At 47.0% G+C, this 15,387-nt stretch overlaps 1 protein-coding gene across 1 annotated transcript in view; it reads right to left on the bottom strand.

The window, feature by feature from the left end:
• Positions 1 to 15,387, bottom strand: part of MTMR8 (myotubularin related protein 8) — a 710,603-nt gene that overhangs the window by 571,811 nt on the left and 123,405 nt on the right. The gene's annotated exons all lie outside the window — the stretch shown is intronic.

The raw sequence follows: 15,387 nt of genomic DNA, 5'->3' as shown, positions 1-15,387 counted from the left end.
GGGGTCGGAGATCTGCCCTCAGCAGTATTGTGCTTCTCTTTCGCTCTGGCTCCTTGTCTGTTAAGATAACCATTCTGATGGGCATTCCCTTGCTCTCGTTGAGCACTTACACCCAGTCCCTAATTAAGCAAAACCTCCTTTGATTGGGTTCCCTCCAACTCTGCGCGGCCAAGGATTGGCTTTGCAACAGTCCCTCGTGGCTTGCTTCATGTTTATCCAGTGATTACATTAGGTGCCTTAGATGCAGATGTAGTCTCTCTATCATCCTTTCCAATAGCTTTTTCCAATTCCAATACAGGTGAAGACCGACGGTTTACATTCCAGGGCTGCCAGTTTGTAGTCAACGAGCTATACCTGCCAGTGTGTTTTTTGCAGTATGACAGATTCTCCTTGCCTTTACTCTCTGGCAGATCATGCGATCATGACACTTATGGCCACAACGACTCACTTCCTGAAGTAAAATAGGATGTATAACTTAAGTCATAACTGCAGCATTTACACATGCTGTTTAAAGCTGCAGTCTCTCTTGCAATACCCTCTTGACCTCCCTACCCCACTCCCTTCTGCATGCCACATTCATTTCAGTCTCCAGCTCACACCATCTGGAGTCTTACCAATGTGTGAGAGTACACATCTGCATATACTTCTATATAGAAACACACACATAAAACTCCAGAGACAGCAGCTTTGAGCTGCCCCCCCACACCCCTCAGAAATTCTGCGATGCCAACAAGAGTCACTCGCCATCTCTAACTCCACGGCGAAAGTGTTTGACCCAAAGAAGGGAACTCATTCAGAACAAGTCATAGCGTCTTTCCCTGAGAAGGAGTCTGGAGGGTTGTATTACTTAAAATAAGTGGGTCATCTTGGGACTAATGGGAACTTAGTCCTTTATGCTCTCCTGACCGAGAGCGATAGGACATCTGGCAGGTGCTCCTTGCATGAACCATGCAGGGTTGGGAAGCCTGGTGCGACACAGATCGTCCCATGTACCTCCTCCGGGGAGCACATCAAACCGCTTGTGGATATCCCCGCCCCCAAGAGTCTGCCTTACCTCTTCAGACTGACAAAAGCATAATCCTTACTGTAGTAACATGCAGATAAAAAAAAAAAAAGCTGTGAGGGGGTGCCCTGAAAGCCAGGCGACATGGCCAAACAGCAAGTAAGATGGCCAAAAAGCTGCAAGACTGCGACCTTTGCATTAAGTGCCATCATTAATCGGAGTTTGCTATACTGATTTCCAGTAGGAACAAAGGAAGGATAAACGTTGGTATGTGACTCCTCAGATCGTAACTGCTGCCAATTGTCCGGTCCTCTCATGCCACACTTCACACCCTATATTTTGAAGTCAAGTCCCAATAAGAAACTTTTTGAGAGACTTTGCCTCGGTTGACAATGCAGGGGCAGAGTGATGGTCCAGATGAGATTAAGGATTTTGCAAACATGATACAATTCCTTTATATTACATAGAAAACTACCATTTACACAATCTCAGAACCAAATACATGATATTAAATGTTCAAATGAATTTCCACATTTCCACACTTATTTGACTTTAAGACTACCTCTGTGTAAAAACGTGTTGCAAGCTGCTAGCCTGACATACAAAGTCACTCGACACCTCAGTTCTATACAGATAGCATACCATTTCTTACTCGCCGAGAATTGATGATCAATGCTTAGTGCACATTTTGCACACTGAATTTGTTTGCTTACTAAATAGGACCGGACAATGCCCATCCATCTAAATTCTTAACCCATTTCCCCCACACACTTTACAGCCTTCTGAACCAGTACAAGAACCAGTGCCAGAGTGAAAACCCACCACCCACTGCAATTGTTCAAATTCACTCATTTAGCTTCCACTTCTTTGTTTATATTTGAAAGATTCTGTAAAATGTACCCCATTGTATGTTATTAGTGACCACAATATCATAACCTTGGTGACAATTGATGTCAAACAAAAGAAAATGCTATTATTTAAATTTATATTGTTCAGTTTAACAGATCCTTGGAACAAGATCAGAAGGATTGGTTCAGAGTAGGTTTCCCATTGAAACTAGATATTTCCAGCCAGAGGTTTTTCTTGCGATGAAAGTTCTTAGATGCTCCTAAAATAGACAGTATGATTATATGATACTTGGGAAAGTTGTGGTGTAGTGATCTGTATGAGATAAAGCAGTCGTGAAGCTCAATCTGTATGTAAAACCACAGTCTTGAAGCTGCAATCACCTAGTATGGTACATGCAGATTTCTTGGACTCTTGTGCGTAGTCCCATGCAGATTAATGGGCTGTAGCACCAATGTGGGATTTAGACATTTACAAACACGCACCTATACTGGATTGAAACCTGCCTCAAAGAGTAACACTTGGTACGACACCAAACTTGCAGCCCTTAAACGAAAGTGCAGGGCAGAAGAACGGAAGTGGCTAACCCCAAGCTCATCATCTGACAAACTGGCCTGCTGCCTGCTTGAAAGACAATAGACTCACCATCCATACCAAGAAAAATGCGCACATCCACCACATCCAATAACTTGGCTGAACTTCAAAATCTGCAGGGAACTAGCCAACCCCTCCGCAGTCTCCTCCTCCCATTCGCCTTCCCAGACCCTCTTGCAATGCACTGGCCTCACACTTTGCCACCAAATCTCGGGGCATTCTGTCAACTCATCTCACAACTCATCTCACAACTCATCTCACAACCCCTCCTTCTCTCCTGTCACACCTGAAGAAGTTACTAAGGATAACATTGGCTCTCTTGCCCCGGCCTTCGCTGATTTCTGCAATCACTGGATCTTTCCCCTCCCCCTTAATCTCTCAAAAACATTCCTCTGACCCCACCTGCCCTGCCAGCTATCGCCCCAAATCCTATCGCCCGGGGAAGCTACTTGAGAAGCTGGCCTTGCCCCAATTTAACGCTCACACTGAACTTGTTGGTGGCCTCCACGACCATCACTCTGGATTCGGGTATCCAGAGGCACGGAAACCGCTCTTCTTAACACCTGTGAAGAACTGCTTGCATCTCTGGACTAAAATCCCCAGCTGTCCTTATCCTTCCCCTATCTGTCTTCTGCATTTGACACAGTTAACCATCCCATCCTCATACAAAGGCTTCACTATACACTTGGTATCTCGGAACGGGCACTCGATTGGCTGTCCTCTTTCCTCACTAACCGTGCTTCCCAAGTCATCCTGGGCACCTTCTCCTCTCCTACTTCCATCTCCACCTGTGGTGTCCCCCGGGGGCTCTATACTCTCCCCCTGGCTCTTTAACATCTACCTTGCTCTCCTTGCACGCCTTATCTCATCTTTCTCCTCCAACTTCCAGTGTTACGCAGATGAGGCACTGCTCTTCTTCAGACTCCCTGCTGACCCTCTTGCACCCTACATCATCCCTGACGGCCTATCTGCCATCCAGTCCTGGTGCGTCTCCAATGATCTCTGCCGCCATGCCTGTAAAACTGAGATCTTTCTCATTGGAACCCCTGCTCCCTCCTTTCCCTCACTCTGACTTTCCTCCTTGTGCTCTCCCCCTGCACCTTTAACTGAAGTCAGAAACCTTGGACTCCTCTCTCTCCTTCCTCTCCCACACTCAGGACATTGCCAAGAAGTCCAACTATCAGCTCTTCCTTCTCAAAGGAATTCTACTTTTTCTCACTTTCCCTCAGAGGCTCAATGTAACTCAAGCCCTGGTTCTCTCTAGACTGGTCTACTCTAACAGCCTCCTATTGAATCTTCCTTCTACCACTCTGCGACCCCTTCAGCTTATCCAGAATAGGGCCGCAAGACTTATCCTTGGCCTTAAGCCCAGGGACTGCATCTCTCTGGCACTAAAACGTCTTCACTTGCTCCCGGTTGCTGCATGGATTAAATTCAAATCCCTCTGCATCACTGCTTTATCTCACTAAATACTCTCCCTCTAGACCACTTCGCTCCTCTGGCACCAACTCTGTGTGTAAAGCATGTTGCTAAACAGAGGGCGCGGGGTGGTTGTGGGGTGGGAGTCGCTCACTTTTCTCTGCAGGCTCCCTCCTTTGAAACCGTCTCCCCCTTCCCCCTGCACCTTGAGCAGGATCTTCTAAAATTCAAGAAGCTCCTTAAGACTTTCCTCTTTTCCTCCTCCTTCCCTCTTTCTTTCCTTGTTCCCTCTGCTAATCCTACAGTTGCTTAATCGGTGTCCTTGGTCATTATGCATCTTCAGGGCCTTGACCTCCCACACCAATTCTTCCCAGTTCCTGTCTATCCAGAGCACTCTGCACACCCTCTCCTCTAGAGACTCGCACTTACACCTCACGCGGCCCAGGACATGTAGCACTCAACACTATCACTTCATTCATGGCTCACCCACAAGCTTGCACTCCCTAGCACTTACCCCCTCTTGCCTTCTGCACTTGCACGTTCTGAATACTCACAAGGCATAGTAGGTTTGTTCCTCTACCACTTCCCCCTCTGCTCTTAAAATATTGTGTTGTAATGCATTTCCCTTCCTACCCTGTGGGTGCTTTGAAACTGTATGTTCTTAGCTAACAAGCAAACAAATATATAAATATTTACTTAGCTGGGCCATGTACTTTAGCCCCCAGTTTTGAATATGTACCTCTGCAGAATAGAACACATAGCCTGGGCCATACAGATTCTAGCCTTTAGCTATGCACAAGGACATGTAGCACCTAGCATTGAGATACGCATACAGACTATCCACAGCACTTAGCAAGAGACATGTTGATAATCGTGAGGTATTGCCAAGTCTGGGGCATATTGATTTAGTTGCAGCACTATCCTGCAAGATACATACTGATGGGTAATACTTTCCCTATTCATAGTATAGAAACATCTAGAACCATGGCAATAGTCCCACCCACCAGGCCCACAGACCAGCCAGATACTATAAATCAATAACCGCAAATACATTGAGATCATGTGTGGACCTAAAGGTCAATAATGTGCCATGAGTGAATATTAGTTTTAATAATATGGATATTAAGGCGGAACCTTCAAAAATGTGCCTTTTTATAACACTGCATATGACCTGCTCTTTACTCATTTGTATTCAGCAGGATATTAATACAAGTCTCATTATGGGGGAGGGAGGTTAGAATTTACTTGCACAGACTGGCCCAGCTTAACTGCTCTTCTGTTCGGCCTAGCTAAACTTTTAGCACAACATGCTCACTTGTACACAAAGGCATTTTTAGGATCCGTTTTCGGGTTCATGTATTACATTAATAAAAAAAATGTCAAAGCAAAACAGAATATCAGTGACAACAGTTGATTACCGGAAGTGGAGAGAAGTGAATTATGAAACCCGACAGCATGTTTAAGGCCAAAAAAAGATCAACTACTGTCAGTCATTTCGAAAGCCTTTAACAAGTTCATGACATTTGAGCAAAGCGGCTGCCTCAGGGAAGAATCAGGGTGAAGGCAGCTTGTGGCAACTAAACAAGCTGTATTGTGCTGTATAGGCTAGGGCGGTGGCAAAAGTGAAAATCTCCTCAGTAAAAACTGTTAGACAAGAACATTAATAAGTGCAGGGAATGTTGACAATGTTCAGGGCCACTATCTGTTGGGTCGTCACTGTATTTAATACATGTATCTAGGGAAAAGCAACTACAAAACAAAGTCACTCACAGGTCTTGACTGCACTCCGCATCTAAGGATTTCTTGACGCAGAGTATTGTGAAGATTGTTACCGGACTATCTATTTCTTTTCCCAATTGATCTCGGGTAGATTCAGGCCATCATTATTGCAACCCCCAAGCTAACATCAAACTCTCATTCTCATACTCTTCAGCTCAACCTTGTTTGAGTAATTCACAAGCTTGGTTATCTTCCAGGGTCTTTCACACTATAGTTCGACCTTTGTGCCAGCTACTGGTCTCAGGACCCAAGGGTGCCTCCAGTTACCACTCATGTCTTTAGACCACTAGGCAATTGTACTTTAGGGTCCTTTGTGGACTTGCCAAATCCGCTAGCTGCAGTCCCAGATTGCCAGCTAGCCTTTCTATGGTCTGGCTGTTAGGGGTTATTTAGGAATGGACGTCACGAGCTTCTGGCTCCAGGTTTTTAAGGCTCACAGCTGCTTAAGCCCTGCTACTCTGGCCCACTTCCAACTGAGGCCCCACTGGTTCTGCCTTTTACCTCCAAATTTCTGTTCCTTTGATTGCCCACCACTGCATTTTCCTTGACATCTCATCACCACTTGTTCTTTCTACCTCCCTCCCACCCCTGCATACTCCTGACAACAACCTCTTCTTCCTAACTTGTGGTAAAAGACAATACATGGTGTAGCATTGCTCAAGATACTTCACCGGAAAAATCATGCAGCACCAAACTAAAATTACCATTAAGTGCTCCTACACGACAGTAACCCCGCCACTGCTGCCTCCAGTCGGCACACCTACAAACAGACCGCGTTTCCAATTCCAACCCTCTTCCACCCATGACCTGGCCACCATAATCAAGGGTATCAAGCCTTCTCTGTGAAAATCTGCCCCGCAGCCCTTGTAAAAGGCTGTGCAGAACCTCTGCTTCCTCTAATCGGGACCATCACCAACTCCTTCTTTGCCTCTTGCACTGTCCGCACTGCCCTCAAGGAATCCTGATCTCTGTGTTGCTCAAAAAACTGACTCTAGACCCCAACTATCCCCACCATCAGCCTATAACTACCATCCCCTTACTTCTGAAAATTATAGACAGTGACCTATCTCCAAAATCAAGACGTCCTCGAATCTCACCACATTCTAGGAAAACAATCAGGTTTCCGCTGAAGACATGGAACGGAGACAGCCCTTCTGGACCTAAAAAAACGATTGGACAACGCAAACAAAGCCGGAAGATCAGCAGCCTTTGATCTCCATCACCAGACACTTTGCCACCACCTCTGCGTACTTCTCACAGGATGCAGCCACAGGGATCCCGTCCTTGCCATCGGACAGAACCTCAAGAGTCTTCACAGCCATCTCCTGTGCATCGCCCACCCCCTACAACATTTACACAAAACCCTTATTCAACCGCATCGGCATATCATACACAAACTACGCTGATGGTACAAATTCGCATTCCCTTGTCTGGCGACCATGATCAAAACACTATGAAGGTAAACACCCCTTACAAAATTATCCAATCATGGATGGCCATGAACAGCCTGTGTTTGAACAATGAAAAAACAGAGCTACTGCTCATCGGCTCCTCAGTCGCCTTGCCAAACTAGAAGACTAATTTAAATCATTCATCAATGGCCAGCCATACAATTAAGGGGTGCATCAGCCATTTTTACTCCCTAAAAATAGGCAAATACTCCCACCAAAAATAGGAAACCGGTAGGCTGTCCCCAGTTTTCATCCACACAGCTCCGTGGATACGTTTGGACCAGTAGTGCACTTAGTGCCTCAGGAATGTCTTGTATTCCTACTGCAAATGTATCTTTTTAATGTGCATGGAGAACTTGGTGCAAAAAACATCACAAAGCATTTCTATTTTATAGTTAAAAAAACGTTTGTACTTACTTACAAAATACTCCCGTTCCGAATAGGACATACTTTTTTATTCCCTAAAAAATCATTTCACTCCCAACTTTAAAAAAATGGGAGTAAAATACTCAACTCCAAAATCTTATCTGGAACACTGTTAACCGCCATAAAATCTCAGTTTCTGCAGCTGTGAAAACACTGGGTGTCTACCTGATGCCTCCCTTAACAAGACACGGTAGAACAACCACATCGTCATAACGTCAGCCTACGCCACAAAGCTCATCTACGATCGTAAACTATTCTTTCACACTCATCGGCTCCAAGTTGGACTATTTTAACTCTCTACTCTGTGGCCCTGCACTTGGGTAAATATGCCCACATTTCCAATGCCAGGAGAACTGTTCACTGGCTGCCTATCGGAGAGAATCAAATTCAAGACTCTCCATCATCCACTGCTGCCCATCCAACCACGCACAGACTTACCCCACCCAGAAATGTAAAGGACTAGCTCCTATGAGGTCCCAGCGATCGACCTACAAACATTGCCCGACTATACCAAGATGTATCCGAAAAAGGGGAGGAGGCTCCAGCTTTCCAGTCTGCGCATGCAGCCCCTGGAACAACCCCCCACCCCCGGGTGGATCCATCCTACCTGCTGTTCAGAAAGAAACTTAAAACACATCTGTTCAACCAACTCTCGCACCATTTTTCACCCTTGCACTGAACTTATGCATGTAACTAGTGCAGAGAAGGCCACAGGATGTGAGCTGCTATACATGTATAAATACATAAAATAAACTCTCTCCTTCCTCCTGCTCCAACTACCTCCAAACTCCCATGCTATCCCCAGTGTTTGGCCCCTTTTTACACTCTGGGATGTGTGTCAATAGGTGCTTAAGGGGGTACACCTGTGGAGACTCATTTAGGCTTACGAAATGTGTCCCTGCCGCCAACCTCGGTGTATCTAAGGAACTTCATTGATACAGCCCATGAATCTGAGGGTCAAGAGCGTAAATACTATGACCGCTATCTAGGAATCAGGCTACCCTGAAAGGGGTCATCCGATTCGAAAAGGGTGCCCTCAATTCCTTCATCGCTATCCTGGCTCAATAACATCAGCTGACACGGGGGGAGCTGTGGCTGTGTAGGGGTAAGCGGATGCTCACAGAGGGCCCAATGGGCTACAAGCATGCGCCTCAGTGTTCGCTGGAATTGAGGCTTGTATGCCGGGATTGAGATTTTGGTGCATACACACTTGGGAACTTGTGGACAAAACTGCATCTTTGATTCCTTCTGTGAGGCACCATAAATGGTAACTCAGAAGTTGGAGGAGGCCCTACGGAATTCATCAAGTACCAGCTTCAGGTCGAACTCACAAAGCATGTCACCAGACTCGTTCTTCTCCTCCTGACCACCGACGTGGGACTCAGTCACAAAAGTCACATCAAATATCACCCAAGTGATGAATGAAACCTCCAATTCCAAACCACGCACATAACCCAGTTAAAGTGAGGATCATCTTCAAACATAATGCAGAAACTGCCTAACCATCCATTTTGTGGGTGTTATTTTGAGCGTTTTAAAACCCGGCAAGTCAGCACAGTCATGTAAGGCAGTATAAAACATACATCTCTGCATTTTTGTCACACACAACATGCAAAAAGTAAACCAATCAATTATGGAGACAACACAACCTATCATGTGCTTCCTATATAAATAATATCAGTCTACCAGATGATGCAGTCTATATTGATTTTCCAAACATCAAATTCTGGTAATGAGTGCACTCTACATCGATTGGTTTCAATCCTAGCACCCTCCATTAAATCCATAATCTATATCTTGATTTGGCTTGGCTTGCCTTGCCTCATCCATACCATGGAAAACTACTGGATGACCAACAAGAGCATAAGTTCTATGAGGTTTTGTACATGTTAAGATTAAGTCGCTACTTTCAGCAGTCCCAGAAACCATCGAGTAGTGTTCAATTGCAAGTAAATGGGTCCATGTGTGCATGCACCTTCTACAAGAAGTCATGCACGTATTAGCTTGACAGGTCCAAGACAATCTTTAGCACTGTAAACTTAATTATTTAAGCACACCAACACCCTCACCAGCACATCTCCCAATTTCATATGACTCAATGCCTTATATTAGTCACTTGCAACTAACTAAGCATAATACAAATTATTAGCATCTACACATAGGATCGGCTTCTCTGCATCCCTCCTACTCGCCCAAATATATCATCTGCTCCAGTGTGCTAGCTACCTGCCAAAACTCTCACCATGATCTAACTATCTTCATTAACTAGCAAAGGATTTAAGAGCTTATATTTAGTATGAACCAGTCAGCCTGAAGGAAGAACGCGATGCAAGCCTTCTTTGCAAAGTCAGTTGCTATTACTTTCATCAGTGTTTCAGGAAACAATTAGACCATTTGGCTGCCTATAAAATCCACAAACTGCTGATAAAATACTGTATTCTGCCCATCCAGACCTGGGGGGGCTCACCCATGGCCAGATCAGAAATTCAATGCTTAATTCCTTGTGCTGCAATTTCCCAACATTACGACTCGGCAGACTGTGGATCCAGTCTAGGAAGCTGGTTTCATACAACAATCTGTCCATATGCACTTCAACCTTTCCCGCATTCATAAACATAAAGAGTATAATAATGTTTCCTTAAATCATTATGTTGTTCGCATCTCATCCTTCATTTCCAGACCATGTGTTGGGTCACCGTCTTTACTAGTTCACTGCGATTCCTGGACAACAGTTGTGTTACGTTATGTTGATTTATACCGTGCAATGCTACCACCGAAGGGCAGTCTCCAGGCGCTCACGTGGCTCAGCAAGAGAATGGGGCTGGGTTTTTTAGTGGGGATAGATTCAGAACCAGGATGAACAGGAGTCTGTGAGCGTCTTGCATGTGGGAGTTGGCTTGTGAGGCCCTGTGTGTTGTAACCCTATGGGTAGGACTCGGTGTCTTGGATGTGTACTAGTGTTTGTGTTGGGTGTGTGCGTCGTGTGATGTTAAGGTGGGGTTTGTGGTCATGCGCACAGGCTAGTTGTATCCATAAGGGACCAGAGTCGCAGATGGCTGTTAGGTTTGGATATACTGCGTTAGTGCGTATTTGTTTACTGTTGATGGATTTATGTGCAGGGGTGTTCCCTGTAGTGTCGTTTCCAGAGTCTGAGAGTTGTTAGGGTGTTGGCATTAGATTAATTCTCGGTGTGGTTCTGTGTGTTGTGGCTAGCCCCTAGTCATGTGTAGTGGCATTGGTCATGTTGGAGGAACAAGAAGGGGGGAAATGGGTTATTAGTACCAGATGGAGGTGTGGGAAGGGTCTGGCAGCCAATGAGGAGGCTCGGAACGGGGGCATTACCAGATGGTATAATCCCTCTACCCTGAGCCGCCTCTGGGCTGGAGGCCGCCATCTTCCCAGCTGGGGAAAAAGGTAAGTGAACCCCTCCACACCCATACCCCCTTTTCCACAGATTTGCCTCCCTCCCGCCCTTCTATCTTCTCCTTTTCGGGAGCGGACAGGCTGGGAACACTGTCCCCAGAGCAATCACTACTTCGGGACACCACCCTGGAAAGGGAGGCAGCCCTTTAATTAGTTTACTTTTTCCATCGCTGCCATGGAACGGGAGAAATTAACTTGTGTTTTCCCTTCCACAGCGGCCATTTAATTAGTTTTATTTTTTCAGTTGCGAAACGCCAGAGCATTTCCCAACTGAAGAAAGAAGCTTTTAGTACCCTGGTCCAACGGGCCATGGTAAGAATAGCAATTAGCCCCTCACATTTTTACCACACCCGGTAATCCCCACACCATCCCCGCAAGGTGCTAATTGCTGAAGTAAGTCGGTCGGTTTGACAATGCCTCTGGCATGGGTCTTTGGTTGCTGCTCGATGGTATCTACCAACGTTCTATGTTGTGGTTCGTTGGCCAATTTCACCTACTCTCCGGGCCTCGAGGCGGACTTCCCTTGCGGGTTTGGTGGTAGAGGGTTGGCAATTTAAATGAAAAAAGTCCATACAGCTCTGTAAAAGAAAATGTCTGTCTGACACTGTTCCCTCCGGTAAGAAGGATAAAATTAGTCTCATACTGAAAAGTGACTCTCCACTGTGCCCCTATTTATATTTAATTAGTACCCAGGGGGTGGGGTGGTGGTGGCCTTCCAGCCAATGAGGAGGCTCGTAATGGGGGGGAATTACCAGATGGTAATCACGCCGCCCTGAACGTCCTCAGGGCTGGAGGCCACCATCTTGCCCGCTAGCGACAAAGGTAAGTGGGGTGCCAGTACAACGGGCCGGGGATCTAATAGCAATAAGCCCCTTGCCGTGGGGAGCATCACCTCATCAGGTGATACCCCGGGGCCACTGTTGTAACTGGGAGACCCAGGGCATTACCTGACGCGGTAATGTCCCCCAACTCACGGCTTATTGCTGAAATAGATTTGAAAATGCCCAAATATACCAGAGAAGATTTGTTGGATGTAAACTCCATTGCTTACAACCCCACACTACAGATTCAGATTATTTATTCTCCAGAACAGTGTTGAAGGTTGCGAGGCTATGCCCAATGCAACCAGGCCAATAATCCAGGGATTACCCAAAGTCAGGCCTACACCGGAGGAAGCCGTGGCAGCAGAGAAGGCCCCAAATCCTGCCACCTTTGTGTCAAAATATTGGTTTGCATACCACTGCAAAAAGTAAGCTGGTCCACTCATTCCTTTTAGAAACATTGCCCTGGTACCAGAAAGCGAGGAAAACCAGCAGGATTTATGCCATGGAAAAGATGTAGAGTCAGGCCTGGCAGCAGAGAGTAGGCACCCTGCCCCTGGGAGCAACCGAAAAAAATACAGCGCTACTGGTGCAAACCCGGAAGCCACCACAGGGAGAGAGCGTCTCTGCAGCCAAATTTGGCTCTGCCGCAGAACTCTCAAGCAATAGAAGGGATCGTGCACAATCAGCCACAGGCCCTCTAGACCACCAGGTCAACAGGGCAAAAAGAACAACCCTCCCCCTTACTGGGAGAGCACACAGGAACGGGTCCTGGAACATGAACTCGAACAGAGGGCTTCTTAAGCCGCCATCTTTGGTACGTGGCAAGCCCATGTGGAGAAAGTTGGCAGGACTCAACCCCCTTCTTATGATTTCATTACACACCCTTGTATGGGGAAGTCCCGGCCAGATTGGCCAATGAGGACTACCCAATCCTGGGAGAAAACTAGGATAAAAGCAGGGAACAAAAAGTAGGAAGTGTGGGTCAGAGTTGGAGGTGGAGCATGAACACGAGACCCGAGGGAGGAAGAAGTGGTGGACTGCGGAGGTGGACTGTGAAACAGGTGAGGTATTGGCTAGGGACTGAAAGTGGTATCGTTTTTAAAATGTTAATTTTATTATGTGTTATAGTTCACAGAACTAAGTTATACAATCAATACAAAAATAGTTAAAATAGCATGATATTCCTTATTATGACTCACATAGAACTTAATCCCAATTCATTATTCATGATGAAAAAAACTGCTAATATTGACGGTGTTTATTAGCATCTTTAAATATAATTAATACTCCTCTCCCATTAATGGTGGCACTCGCTGGGAAATTCTCATGGCTTCCTTCCACTCCTCTGAAGTCATCCTTAATGTCTATCTAAATGGCACTGTCATGGTCCAAGGCCCTCAGGCCAATCACCTCCTCTTTGATGGGCTCCTCCTCCTCCTAGGGCTCCGCAGGGTGTACCTCTGATCTGTACCCCTCCCCGGAAGGTCTTCAAGGCTAGCAACCTTCTTCATATTGCCACTCTCAACTCTCGCTCTGCTGTCAAACACTCCTCTGACATCTGCCACCTCCTTGAAGGACTAGACCTTGGTTTTACTGAGACATGGTTCACGGCCAGCTCTGTCACAAGCTTTGACACTCTCCTCCCTGATGGCTATAAGATCCTCTCAACACCCAGATCTTCCCGATCCGGTTGGGGGGCGGGGGGAGAACCCTGATCTTTCCTGAGTGGATTCCTGCCTCTCATTCCCACTCAGACCTACTCCTCTTTTGAATTGTCTGTAGGCTTGCTCTCTCGCCTACCCATTCTCTTACTGTGGCTACCATGTACCGGCCTCCTGGTGAAATCACCTCATTTCTCTCCGAGTGGGCGGACCTCTCCTCCCTCCTGGCCTCTACCACTCAACTCCTTCTCGGTGACCTCAATATACATTTAGACTCCCCTTGTTCCTCCTCTGTACTCTTCCGTGACCTCTGACTCCCTCTCCCTGTCCCTGTCCCTGTCCATCCTCCCCTCTGGCCCGACACTCTGCAGGGCACACACGACGTCTTGATCTCCTCTGACCTTCCCCTCTCCATCCCTCCGACCTCCCCCCTCTCCATCGCTCTGACCACTCCTCTCTCCTGGAGCGATCACTCCCTCCTCTCCCTCTCCCCTCCACCCCCCAGTCTCTACCCCTCCTGTCGCCTCCCGGGCTCTTTGCAATGCCCTTGCCTCTCACTTCATTTAAATAACCCAGGACATCCTGTCCACCCTCTCCACCCCCAGCCCTCTACTCCCCTCTCCCATCTGCGATTGCTGACCCTCCTTTAGCCACCCCTCCACCACCCTTCTTGTCCTTTCCTCTTTTCTCCCCTGACAAGGTCGCTAGACATGTCCAATCTATGAAAGCCTTGTCAAAACAGGTTCATCCCTGTTCCTCTAAAACCATCAAGGACCACATTGACACCCTTGCTCCGGCCCTTGCTGATTTTTGCAACCTCTACTTTGCCTCAGGATCCTTCCCCTACCCTCTGAAGCACTCCCTTGTGCATCCTCCTCAAGAAACCCACAGCTTATCCTTCATGTCCACATAGCTATCGCCCAATTTCCATTACCCCCTTTCTGGGCAAACTCCTGGAGAAGTTGGCCATCTCTCAGCTTAACCTTCATTCCAATTCTGTTGACTGTCTGCCTGACCACCAGTCTGGCTTCAGAGCTGCCAGAAGCACGGAAACTGCTCTCCTGATCTGCTCTCCAACCTTGACTCTAACATTCTCTCTGCCCTCATCCTCCTCGATCTCTCTTCTGCCTTCGGCACGGTCAACCATACCATCCTGCTCAACCATCTCTGTGAAAACCTGGGCATCACTGATCAGGCTCTGGCCTGGCTGACCTCTTTCCTCTATGATCAACCCTTCCAGGTCCAACTTGGGTCCTTCCTATCATCTATCTTCCTCTCTACCTGTGGGGGTCTAACCTCTCGCCTTGGCTTTTCAACCAATACCTGGCAACTCTCGCCCACTGCATTGCCATTATCTGCACAAATTTCCAGTGCTACGCTGACAAGACTCAAATCATTTTCCGGCAGCCCTCGGCCACCTCCTCTCCCATCTCTGATTTCCTAACTGTCATTCAAGATTGGTGTGCCGCCAATGATCTTTGTCTGAATGCCAGCAAGACTGAGATCCTCCTCATCGGCACACCTTCACCATCCTTTCCCCGCACTCTGGCCAGCTTCCCTTGGCCCTCCTCCTACCCCCACCTGCAAGGCCAAGAACCTCTGGGTCATCTGACTCCACCCTTTCCTTCTCTGCCCACATCTCTGAGGTCTCTAAAAAGTCAAACTTCCTACTGCACCTCCTTAGAGGTACTCTGCCTTTCCTCTCCTTCCCCTAGAAGCTCATGGTCTACCAAGCTCTGGTTCTCTCTAGGTTGAACTATTTTAACAGCCTCTTTCTAAATCTACCTGCCTCTACTCTCCGCCCTCTGCAACTAATCCAGAACAGGACTGCAAGACTTGTCCTTGGCCTCAAGCCCTGGGATTTTATCTCGCTGAAATCTCTCCATTGGCTCCCAGTGGATGCAAGGATTAAATTCAAAACCCTCTGCATTGTCCACAAGGCTTTCTGGAGCCTGGGTCCA

The sequence above is a fragment of the Ambystoma mexicanum genome, chromosome 5p, assembly GCF_040938575.1.
Source record: "Ambystoma mexicanum isolate Mex_15411 chromosome 5p, UKY_AmexF1_1, whole genome shotgun sequence".
Taxonomy (NCBI): Eukaryota; Metazoa; Chordata; class Amphibia; order Caudata; family Ambystomatidae; genus Ambystoma; species Ambystoma mexicanum.
This window is presented reverse-complemented; position numbering and strand designations above follow the sequence as displayed.